Source organism: Taudactylus pleione, unplaced genomic scaffold, assembly GCF_031769625.1.
Source record: "Taudactylus pleione unplaced genomic scaffold, aTauple2 ptg000156l, whole genome shotgun sequence".
Lineage (NCBI taxonomy): Eukaryota > Metazoa > Chordata > Amphibia > Anura > Myobatrachidae > Taudactylus > Taudactylus pleione.
Window position 1 is genome coordinate 2896788 of NW_028284558.1, and position 12924 is coordinate 2909711.

A 12924-nucleotide genomic window follows, 5' to 3' on the forward strand; every position below is an offset into this window, starting at 1 on the left:
AACAACTTGCACAATCGGTGGCTGCCCAAATACTTTTTTGCCCCTGAAGATCAAGATCAAAAAAGCATGTGATAAACCAATTCATCAATTCATGAAAGTGTATAGCGAGAGTCCCTCTCTGTAATCTCACTGCTCCTTGTTCAATGCAGTGTAGAGCTGCTGTAAGTACAATATCTTCTTGATCAATAGAAGTCCTTTCTAAAGGGGTCTATCCATTAGCAGATCTTTTTCAAAAGACGAAAGACAAAAGATTATTTCTTGCAAATTCCTGGGGCTGTGGTGACCGATATCTGTCATGTACATGACAGATTTTTGAAAACGACGAACGATATTGCATGACATCAGTCAGGGAGTGGATTTTTTTTTATGTTTCTATTCATTTTCATTAAAAATATATCGTTCGTCGTTTACCGCGACAGATATTTCTAATATCTGTCAGCGATAAGCGATAATTGACCAACATGTTGGAGAGACAAAAGACAAAATTTGTTGGCCGTGGTAGTGCGCATTTTCATCGTTCAGAGCCTATCCATTAGCAGATAAATTGAACGATAAATCGTTCATCGTTCAAATTTATCTGCTAATGGATAGGCCCTACACAGATATATCTGCAGATGATGGTCATTCATACACATTGAACGACCATCACCTGCTTCTGGCCGCGGGTCCCGCTGGCTGGTGGGGGTGTCCATCCCCCCTTCCCGTGGCCTCTGCTGCAAGTGTATGGGCGGTTGGGAGATATATCTGCCATCAGCTGTGCAGCACAGCCGACGCGTTATGTCTGTAAACGACCTCTTTCAGACATATTGATGGTACACACTGGCCAACGGACCAACAGGCACACTGGCTGGGCACCAGATATACTAGCCGACGGGCACAAATTGATCGGCCAATATATCTTGTGCCTGTGAGCCTGTATGTACCAGCGATATGTCTGTGAACGACGTCGTTCACAGACATATCGCGTCGGCTGTGCTACACAGCTGATGGCAGATATATCTGTTCATCGGGCAGTGTGTATGGGCGGTCTACCAAATGCCCGTCCACATTTAGAAGAGGGCATGGGAAGGGGGCGGAACACACCACCGACCAGCGGATGATGGACGTTTAGTGTGTATTAACAACCATCATCTGCAGATATAGTGTATCTGTGCAGTGTGTACCCACCTTTATTCATGCTAAATTTGTTTGTTCCTCCTTTCCTTCACCACCCTAGGCATTTCATAACACTGAATGACTTCTTTAGAGGGGATTTCATGGTGTTATCTGGAAATGTGAATTTAAAAAAAAAAAAAAAAAAGCATTTTATAATAATAGGTGCATGCAAATTATATACTTTTTCATGTATCCACTTAATATATATATGTGGTAGGTCTACTTTCCCTATACATACAATTCAGAAGGCAATTGTGCGGACTTAAGCAGTGTTTGAGTGGTATTACTGTAGTACATCTTGGCCATTATTCATTTGCTAGTTTGTAGCAAGTCTGATTAGTCTGCATCCTCTTGGACACTGGTTTAGGTCACTTAATGACTTCTGTGGAGCAATTTTCTACTTCCTTCCTTGAAAAAACACTTATCAGTTGTTGTTTTAGTTTTCTCAATATAACAAAACTGTGTAGTGGAAACTGGATTCTTATCAGACAATTTAGGACAGTGGTGCCTTTCTCGTTGGTATGTTTGTAGCAGTTATTTATTCCCCTTTGTACTGTTTAGTTTTTATGATGTGCCCAGCACTTTTGTTAGAAGTTTATAGGACAGTGAGGAGCACTAAGTATTTCCAGTTCCTTTTTTGCAGTAATCCTCATACTTGTCATTTTTATCCATTATTTATAAACTGACAATTTATTTCCCATTGCTGAACAACGAAGGGACTAGGATACAGACAAATGATGTACGATAACTTGAAATGGGAGGTAAAGTTACCCTGATGATCTTGCGCTTTAAGAAGTGTTAGTAACACTTGGTAAATAAGATAATGATTTATTATTATCTTTTATTTATAAATGCTGCCTTATTATACAGTGGTGTACATAAAAGAAGCCATGACACAAACCAATTACAGTGACACAAAGTACAATCTAAAGATTGCCCTGCCCATAGGAACTTACAATCTAAGAACTTTAAAACATAAGTGGAATAACTATTGTAGCTTATGGTGGGTAAATGCTTGTAGTTGTTGTCAGTTAGCAGCAGCCAATAATAAAGGCGCGGTTGACATTTCTTTGCAGTTGTGGTTGGTAGTGTGGCCCGGCTGGATTGAAGAGAGCCAGTGGAAGGTGGAAACATGAGCCGGTCATGGTAGAACAGTGATTCCCAACCTCGGTCCTCAAGACACACTAACCGTCCTGGTTTTAGTGATATCCATGATTGTGCACAGATGGTTTTATCAAAATAACTGACCCACTAATTAAGTCACCTGTGCTCAAGTATGGATATTCCTAAAACCTGGACTGTGAGTGTGCCTTGAGGACCGTGGTTGGGAATCCCTGTGGTAGAAAGTGAGAGCTCGGTTGCTAGCAACCATGTCTGTCCTTCATCATGTGTCTTAATTGAACTTCCTTCTAAAGAAAGCTTTCACTTTAGTATTTCATGGGCACTTTTGTGGCTATCTGCTTTTCTCCATCTCTCTATGGTGTTTTAGTGTTCTCTCAACATTAGCAGAGCACTGTACTAGTGTAAAGAACCACTGGAGTGAAAGTGCCGCTATTTCACCCAATTACTTCCTGGTTTCAAATTGAAACCATGTAGTTTATATTCAATCATTCATGGAATGAATCAATTTGCTGCTGTGAACTGAAGCCAAAGCAGTCAGCAAGACCACTTGTTTTAGAGTGTTGCCCATTATGCAAACATTGTAAACTATATGGGGCCTGTTAGCTATCACCTTGAGAACCCCGACTTAAAGAGCACATAGATATTGCATATTATAATTCAGTACTGTTCTAATTATTCAGGTAGGGATAAACAAATAAAATCACATTCTTGAGGATTTAATTGTACAAAGTGTATTTTGGGATAGGGCCAAATTTAGTGCCCCATCTCCTATTCTAGGCCTGTTCTATCTGAAGAGCAAGTGTGATTCATCACATATTAATATGACTTACTTTCTTGTAACAATGGCACATCACATGTCAAGCTCAAGGATATGGTGTTCCCGCTTGGCTGTTTTAGCAGGGTGCCGCGCCCTGCACGACACTAGGGATATATTAGATAGTAAGCTGATATTAGGTACTTGATAAAAAGTCCTTGTCACTTTGTTAAATGCAGAACATATGCAAAGGTATAAAAACCTTAGTAAGGGCCACATTTTTATGGCCAAACAACTGGGTCAATGTATTTTGGAAATGGTCAAGCTTATGAGTACGTAATGACCGGACTGAGAAACCATAAACTGCCGACGGGGTGTTGGGAGGCCAAAACTCATCAATGCGAGCGATCAATTAAGGGTATTCTGTCTTGTGCGAACCAATAGGCTACTGTGGCACACATTGCAGAAAATGTTATTGGTAGTAACAGAAGTAATGTATCATGACACGCAGTGCATGTAATCCTGTTGCTTATGTGGCTGTATAGCCATTGATGGAACCTACAATGGGCATGTGAGATTCAGAACTGGACCTTGGATCGATGGAAGGTGGCCTGGCCTGATCACATTTTCTATTACATTGTGTGATCGGCTGGGTACGTGTGCATAATTTACCTTAGGACGTCGCTACCAGGGTGCATTTTGGGAAGATAAGAAACTAGTGGAGGGAGTGTGATGGTTTGAGCAATGTCCTGCTGTGAAACCCTGGTTTTGGCCATTCATGTGGATGCGTGCCACCTATCTAAATATCACTGCAGTCCAGGTACATCTTTTCATGGCATGGGTTGTCTCCATTGAAGTGGCCTTTTTTTTTTATCAGGACAATGCCCCTGGCCACACTCCACATATTGTTTGAGGATGGATTTTTTTATCATCAATAGTATTTATTGAAAATAGAGTTTTAAAGGGGAGGGGGGTACAGAAAAGAAAAAGGAGGGGAAAAGGGGAACAAAAACATGGTACAAAAGAAGCAAAACAGGTTGAGTCTCCCATATCCAAATATTCCGAAATATGGAATTTTTTTAGCATGTTGAGAGGGAAGCAATCGGGAAGCCGACTGCCTAAATACCGGCAGCCGGCTTCTCGACTGTCTTATCCCGGCATGGGTGAAATGCCGGGCGTCTAGATGTAGACGCCCGCATTTCCCCGACGCCGGGAGACCGGCGCCCGGCATCACGATCGTAGTGATGCCGGGCGCTGCGAGGGGGAGAGGGTTAGGTTTAGGGCTCCCGGGGGGTACTTAGGGTTAGGCACCCCCCGGGAGGGTTAGGGTTAGGCTAGGGGGAGGGAGGGTTAGGGTTAGGCACCCCCGGGGCCGGCGGTATATCATACCCATTCCTGTTGAGATAGTGAAACTTTTGCTTTTTTGGTGGTTCAATGTACATTAACCTAGTTTAAAGCACAAATTGTTAAAAATATTGTATACAATTACCTTCAGGCTTTGGAGCGGATTCAGGGCCGCAAGGTCTGGCGTGTGCAAGCCCCACTGAGCGAATGAAGTTCAGTCGCTACGGGGCTCGCAACAGGATGGGCGGCTGTCGATGTTTGACAGCTCGCCCTGTTTTGCGGGCGGGTATGGGGGGGTGGCTGCACATACGCAGGCGTTCCAACTGACATCACTATTGATGTCGGTAGTGGACTTCCTGCTCTATTAGAGCAGGTAGTCCACTCGGCTATGCGGCAGATAGACCCTAGCCCAGGGTCTCGTCGCAGGGCCGATGGTCGCGATTATCGCGACAGTCTCCAACCCGCTTGCACAATGCAGTATGCAGCGGGTGGTCACCCACAGCTTTGTGAGTGGCCGGAGACCGAAAAAAAAAAAAACACTCCCACATTCATAGCGAGAGGCCGCCAGCAGCGAGTAGCTCTGAATGAGCTCCTTTGTGTATAAGGTGTTTATGAAACACAAATGAATTTCATGTATGTACACAAACTTTGTTGAGCCACAAAATTATTGAAAATATTGTATAAAATGACCTTCAGGCTGTGTGTATAAGGTGTATATAACACATAAAAGCATTCTGTTCTTAGATTTGGGTCTCTTTCCCAAGATATTTCATTATATTATGCAAATAGTCTAAAATACGGAATATTCCGATATCCAAAATACCCCTAGTCCCAAGCATTTTGGATATTGGAGACTCAACCTGTAATCATAAAATCACACAATACAGTATATAACTGGTTCATTATAGAATAACTAGAAATATAAATTGGGTGTATAACAAAAAATTGTTCATAATTAACATAAATATGTAAATATTAAAATATGAAAAGATGTTAAGGAGAAACAGCTTAGTTTAAGCTAAATTAGAGAGGGTCAGACTTAGATGAATGATATACAAATTGAGCACCCTCCCCTTCCGCCACATATTTCACGCCATGACATCCAATTCATGGTGGGAGAGGAAGCTGAAGAGGAGTATGGCATATATTCAGTCTCCATGGTGAAGTGAAATTATACCTACGAAGTTTTAAAGGTATTGTCCTACACAGGGCCAGATTAACAATGGGGCGGATGGAGCTCCAGCTCCAGGCCTTCACACATAAATAGGCCCATCAACATGACAGCATGATTACCAGCTGCCTAACTGGCCACACATTTTAAGTATTTAAATAACTTTTCTAGTCCCCCCCCCCCCCCCTCCAAAAAAAAACAAATTATGCAATATTTCTATTTCTATGTAGTTAGAGAGACATTGGGTTCATAGTTTAGGGGGTGTATAAACCAGGGTTACTCTGACTACACCCACACAGCACCTATCACAGCTCTTCCCCTTCTCAGTATAGGCCCTTGAACATTTTCAGCTCCAGGCCCATGTGGGTCTTAATCCGGCCCTGGTCCTACATTCCAAATTCCCCAGATGCCAGTCCAATCATCTGTATTATCCATGGTGGCTCCACTTAGCAATTTACAGGAGTTAAAGGATATGCTGGTAATCTTGTGTTACCACAGGACACCTTCAGAGGTCTTGTAGAGCCCATGCTTAGTGGGTCAGATGTGTTTTAGCAGCACACATAGGAACAACAGCATATTAAGAAGGTGGTCAGAATATTTTGGTAATAATAATAGTATCTACTGGTTTGGAAAGTGGTTAAAGAGTAGGTGTAACAACAGTGACTTTGGAGAAGAATTGGAAAAGCTTCATTGAGTCTCTATGAAAGATTATTTACAAACTCTTTCTTGTGAGACATTGGATTTAATAATTTCCTTTTATGTGCCTTTTATGTGGCTTCCACCCTCTTTAATTACGGTACATATTTCTTCTTTGAGTCATAGAGGAGGGATAACCCAGTAGTACAGTCTCTTAAGTGTGCTTCAGTCTGGTATCCTCCCTGCTCAGGTAAACTGGGAAGCCAAGCTGGTACAATATGTGGAAACATATGTTTGGAAAATCTTTAAATGTCAAACTGCATTAACCATGTTGAAATGTTTACACTGTTTTATCATATTAACCTGGAAAGGATAATTAAAATTTGGCCTTCCCAGTCAAGGTTATGCTAGTGAAAAACAACGATGTAGACGATATTATGCAGCATGTGTTCAGCATGTATTCTGGAATTGTCTGGTGATCGGACCTCTTTGGAAGGAAATAAAGAGCTTTCTCTTTAAGATCTTGCAAAACACAGTGTTAAACCTAAACACCATGTGGTGTGCTAATTGTAAATATGTGCTGTATCCACCCTAATGAGCTCATATTAGATGTCAAAGTAGTGTTGTTCCGCATAAACTTTCCCAATGAGCACCATGAAAGTGCACTTAATTACAATGAGTAAACAGGAAGTCTTTCAATTGTTCTATACTGTGGAAAGACAGAACATTATGCAACTGCTGTCCCTTTTTCATTCCTAAACCATGGCTCATCTACATATCTAGTTCTGGAATACTGTGCCATGCAAATCTATGCGTACTGTAGAAAGTTGTGGTGCCCTTATGCAATCATGTGGCTCTCACTCAGTAGGTAAAGGTTAGAAGGGTTTAACTTTGGACTGCAAGTGATGGTTTCAGAAGGTGTAGTACATAGGACAGTCCAGGTATACTGGTATCCCATACAGCTGAATGCAAACAGGAATTGTCTGTTGTTTTGAATAGGTATAAGTAAAGACGGCAGAATGAACTGTAGTCGTCATGAAGCATCTGGCTGGTATACAGGATAGAATAGTTGCTGGAATTACAATAAAAGCAGGTAACACTGCTTTATTAATGTCTCCAAGAGACTTTACAAACCTATATGTGTTCTAGCCTGATTTCTTTACAGGAAGTATCGGCTTTCTACATTTAACAGCTTGTTCCATAAGAATTGTTCTAATGCATTGAGTCCTTTAGGAGAAAAGCGCTATATAAATACAATTATTAGAAATAAAATTCTTTGTGCATTGTTACTGCAAACAACGTGGAACAGCTGCAAAAAAACTTTCTGTATTTCAGAAAAGCCGCCAGAACATTTTTCTTTTTTTTTATTTTATAAATGTTCATGTATATAAATTCCATCCATGGATCACAATATAGTGTACATTCTAGTTTGCACACTGAATTTCCTCTTTAAGGAAAACAGAAGTAAGACATTGTAAGAAAGTATGATGAGATTGGTCTACATTTTTATTATTGTAAGCATTCCGTTCTAGGACATTATTTATTTACCAATTGTCTGTTTTACAAACCAACTGTTTTCTGCGGTTTTAAAGTTGTTTTTTTTTCTCTTTCTTGGTAATACACACAGATTGGTTAATAAATTGCTTTGTCTTTGATTAGGTAACCTATCATCCATGTGTGATTCATTTCCATTAGGAATTTTTTAATATTTGTTCAGTTTAAATGATGGTGTCTATCACTTACATAAGTTTATTGGGGTTCCCTCATGTCAGGGATATCATTTAGAGAAGTAATTGTGCATACACACGGTCAGATTTTTCTTCAGATCTGAACGATAACGATTGAACGATTTTTTAAATCAAGTCATATCTGAAGGAAAATTTGACAAATCTGACATGTCTGAACGATGCGTGTTCCCGATGGTCAGATAACGATATCTGACATCTGATGTGTTTGCAGTCAGAGTTGGACGATTTCAGTCATTTTAATGCAGTAAAAAAATCGTTCATAGTTCAAATCGTTGGTCAAATCCTTCATCAAATCGTTCAGATCGTTCAATCGTTCATCTGACAAATCTGACCGTGTGTATGCACCTTAAGAGTAATGGGGACGTGCACAGTTTTGTGGACCACCTTGTTCTTCGGGAAACTATCTTAGTGGAGCATTATGTTGTTTATCAGATGAATCTCTTTGGACTAAAAGAATTGGCCTTTCCTGAATGAGAAGTCCCACAAATTCCAGGATGTCGTGGGTCTGGAGTGGAGTCTAGAAATGGATCAAAGGGTTCTCTTGCTGAAGTATGAAGAGCTACATATAGCTGCATTACAGTTGCCCATTGTTCTGCGCTAGAAAAAGCAGATGATACATAAACTAAGAGCTCCTAGTTGGAGGATATTGCTTGCTGTGATATAGACCTAAAAATAGACAATAAAATACAACTGTAAAGAGGGGAAGAATTTGCTGGACCCCCCATTAAAGTTTCTGTACCTTTTGGAAATGTATCTTCTTCATGCGACAACTCATTAGTTTTGATTGTTGGATTCATTTAGTAGTGGTTGCCAATTAAATGAAGCTTTCTATTGAGGAGCAAGGATTCTAACCCCTTTTTTTCTCCAGAGAATGTTTGATCTGCCCAAATCAAGGGGGTAGACTGACATTAATTCCACTTTTGTTAATTTGTTGTGTAACCCTGGTTAAGGTCTAAACAACATACTATATTAATAAGTACATATATGAGGTAAATATATATGTACTGCAGTCACAGTTCTTGAGGTAAAATGTATGTGTGTGTCATGTATTTATAATGGAGTATTGTAGTTCATGATATGTGTGTGTATATATGTGTGTGTGTGTGTGTGTGTGTATATATATATATATATATATATATATATATATATTTAATGTATTTACATATACATTTATGTGGTACTTTTTTTCCCTGTGGTGAGGATGTGCACAGTGTATGGGATGCACGTGCACAGTGTATGGGATGCACATGCACTGGGGAAGAAGGGGGCGGAGTGATATAGGTGGGAGTGATTTGGTTTCTGTCAGGGAAAGTGGGTCCGGTTTTGAGAAAGGGATTAGGGCTATCAGCAGCAGCTGACAGGAGTCTGACATTACCCTCCTTGTGTGCCCACCTCCCTGTGACCCAGGCAGCATGGCCATGTGGGCTGCTGGGCACAGGGGGGTGGAGCCAGTGAGGAGGCAGCAGCATTGGCTGTCAGTAGTGCGGTGTAAGCCCATCGCTGACAGGAGGCAGAGGTCTCGGCGGCGGAGCAGCGCAGAGGGACTGGTGGCAACTGGCGGAGGCTGTGAGTGGGGTGGAGTTAAGGTACACCCCCACTATTGAGAGGCTGTGCTCCCGAAGGCGTGGATGTGGAGCAGCAGCGGCTGCATCAAGAGGTCAGCTGCCAATCAGAGTCAGGTTGCCGGGAGCCATCCTGTGGTATGAGAGGCAGATCTGGATGCTGTCAGTGGAGGTGGGATTTCCCCTTCGTTAGGGAAATTAGTGAAAAGCTCCAATAGTGACAGGTGGATGACTGGTAGTGGCAGTAGTGCCCACCAGTAGTAGTGAGTAACCGCAGTACATTGCATCCCATACAAAGTCTCACAGAGCATCAGGAGACTTGAGAATATTGTGGAGGGTTGGTATTGGAAGCCTGTGCAGGGGTGTCAGTTACATTCATATATATATCCACCGCATCCCCAGTGGCATAGGGACAATGAGACCTTGGGGGAGTATAAGCTGGGATAAGGAGAGACTTGAATATTTAACAGTGTATAACTGAACTACAGCAAACAAGCAGTGATAGGATTTGGGAAGCTCATAGAATAATTATATACAGTTTTATAAGTCCAAGGCTTGCATCTCTGACTTACCACTACAGGATCTACAGTATGAGCTGATTGTATCTTTAATTAAATAAGCACTGTGCTAGGGACAGGTCAGCTGTCACAGATGGGAAGGGGAGCACAGTCATCTGAAGCCAATACTAAGAGCCAGATAAGTTTGGACTCTCATTTTCAGCAATTTCAGTATATGAATATGTAGCTTTTGGAAACTACCAGGGGCTGGCTGGCAACTTTTAGCCTGGGGGGCAAATGCATGCAGGCGGCCCTGGCAGAGGAGTAGCGTGTAGCCAGGGTGTCCGAAGAATATGCGTGCTACGGCGCCCCACCCCCCTCAAGTGTTCCAGGGAGGAGGCGGGTCCAGATGGGATTAATGTAAGGCAAAAATAAAGATTAGGGCAGCCCCCTGTCATAGTGCCCATATGCAGTGCCCCCATGTGCCACAGGAGAGAACACCCTTATGCAGGCCTCCAGTAGTGTCCCCAGTAGTAGTCCCCCCCTCGTAGTGCCCCCAGTAGTAGTAGTCCCCCCCTTTGTAGTGCCCCCAGTAGTAGTAGCCCCCCCCCCCTTTGCAGTGCCCCCAGTAGTAGTAGTCCCCTCCCCCTTGTAGTGCCCCCAGTAGTAGTAGTCCCCCCCCCTTGTAGTGTCCCCAGTAGTAGTCCCCACCCCCCTTGTAGTGCCCCCAGTAGTAGTCCCCCACCCCCCTTGTAGTGCCCCCAGTAGTAGTAGTCCCCTTATAGTGCCCCCAGTAGTAGTCCCCTCCCCCTTGTAGTGCCCCCAGTAGTAGTCCCCACTTGTAGTGCCCCCAGTAGTAGTAGTCCCCAGTAGTAGTAGTCCCCTCCCCCTTGTAGTGCCCCCAGTAGTAGTCCCCCCTTGTATTGCCCCCAGTAGTTGTAGTCCCCCACCCCCCTTGTAATGCCCCCAGTAGTAGTAGTCCCCCCTTTGTAGTGCCCCCAGTAGTGCCAGACCCCCACCTTTGTAGTGCCCCCAGTAGTGCCAGACCCCCCCTTTGTAGTGCCAGACCCCCCCCTTTGTAGTGCCCCCAGTAGTGCCAGACCCCCCCCACCAGTAGACCAACATAATATAAAAAAACAAAATAAAAAAAACACCTGAATCCCCGCTCCCGCCGCCGCCATCTGCTCCTCCGTCTGTCCTCCCGGGCCGGGCCGCTCTGCATTATGGGAGAGACGTCATATGACATCATGACGTCTCTCCCATTGCCCACTGCGGGAGCCGGAAGATGGAGCGGCTCCCGCAGTGGGCGCAGCAGCAGCAGCTAATGAGAGTGTGACAGACTCTCATTGGCTGCTGCCTACAACAAACACACAGCTGCCGGAGCCGGCGCCTGTGTGTTTGTCAGTGTAGCGCTGACCGAACTCCGTCCGGTCAGCGCTACACACGCGGTGCAGTCTGTGTCACAGTGACACAGACTGCACCACCACCGGCCCGCGGCCCGCATGACGCTGCGGCCCGGGGGGCACATGGCACCCTGCCCCCCGGCCCAGCCCGCCACTGGAAACTACCTATGGAGGAAACACATCTATCTGTCAGCCAGCAGCATAACTGATAAAATATATCAATTATTTGTCGTCAGCAACACTAAAGTGCAGTTGGACATCCTTAAGGACCTCACTACAATATGCTTCTCCAAAGGGATACTTCTAGGAAAGGATTTGGCTTCATTGTTCTTAGAAAGATATGCTACCTACAATACTAATTTGTGAACATTATCAGCAATATTAAAGGGAATTTGTTTATCTATATAATATATATTGTTCAGTTAAGGAGTAGTATGTTCTTATAAATGTAACAGATTGTGACATAGTAGTAATGTATTGTTATTAATATGTACAGTATTTACCTATATCTATAAAGAGAAAAGGTGTTGAGATATATCTACTATTGGCTTACTTACCTAGAGGAGCGATCAGGGTAATCTGTGGTCATCGAAATCTATAAACACAGATGGTTTGTTATTATAACAATTTTATGTGGTAACAGTATGCAATACACAGTATCCTTACACGATAGGAAATAGAGGGTATAGTACTAGGCACTTGGTTTACCCAAGCGAGCCCGGTGAACAGAATACCAGTTAATACAGCTTGGGTGGAGGCACTGATAGAGAAAAGGCACACCACTTAGAGGGGTATTCAATATGAAACGTTAACTTCACCGCCGAAGGTAACGTTTCATATCGGAGTTTTTACCTGCGTTAAAGTATCGGGCGCGCTCCCGCTTATCCCCGTATTGAATATAAAATTAACGAAAACGGGAACCTCCGAAGTTGGATTTGCATACGAATTTTTCCTTAAAAAAATTGTAAGACCCCCCTAAAGTTGTAAAAACATGGGGGATCACTATGGGTACCCCAGTTTTAGCCTTTAATTGAAAGTCGGGGATTTAAATAGCCGCAGCAGGTGTTTTTTTCCCGACATTGAAGAAGTGTTGCAGAAGAGCACTTAGGTTATTTTTTTGAAGTGGTCCCATCAATTTTGGGGTACATGAAAATGGGTACTAGCATATTTTTAAGTCCCTAAAGTAAGTTTTTAAAAATTCTGCAATTGTGCACCTGCCGCTATAATTCTATTCTAGAATACACCTGCCGCATACATGCAGAATAGCCCTGAACCTATTTCCCTATTGTAAAACAATTGTTTCCCATTTTTTTTTCACCCCAATTTTTAAATTAATATTTTGGGGTGTCCCTATTTTTGTGTTTAAACTTTTTTTGACAGTTTTTTCTTAAATGTAATTCCCAGGGGTGCAGGCTATTTTTTTTAAGCCTGCACCCCTAAACCCCAATTCTGTACTTTTTTTCAACACCTATTCAATGGTGAAAAGTTATCCCCGTTTTTTATCACAGACTTTAAAAAAACTGCGATAAGTC

At 42.8% G+C, this 12924-nt stretch overlaps 1 protein-coding gene across 4 annotated transcripts in view; it reads left to right on the forward strand.

Moving 5' to 3' along the window:
- TANK (TRAF family member associated NFKB activator) overlaps positions 1 to 12924 on the forward strand; it is a 109633-nt gene that overhangs the window by 53962 nt on the left and 42747 nt on the right. The window lies entirely within an intron of this gene.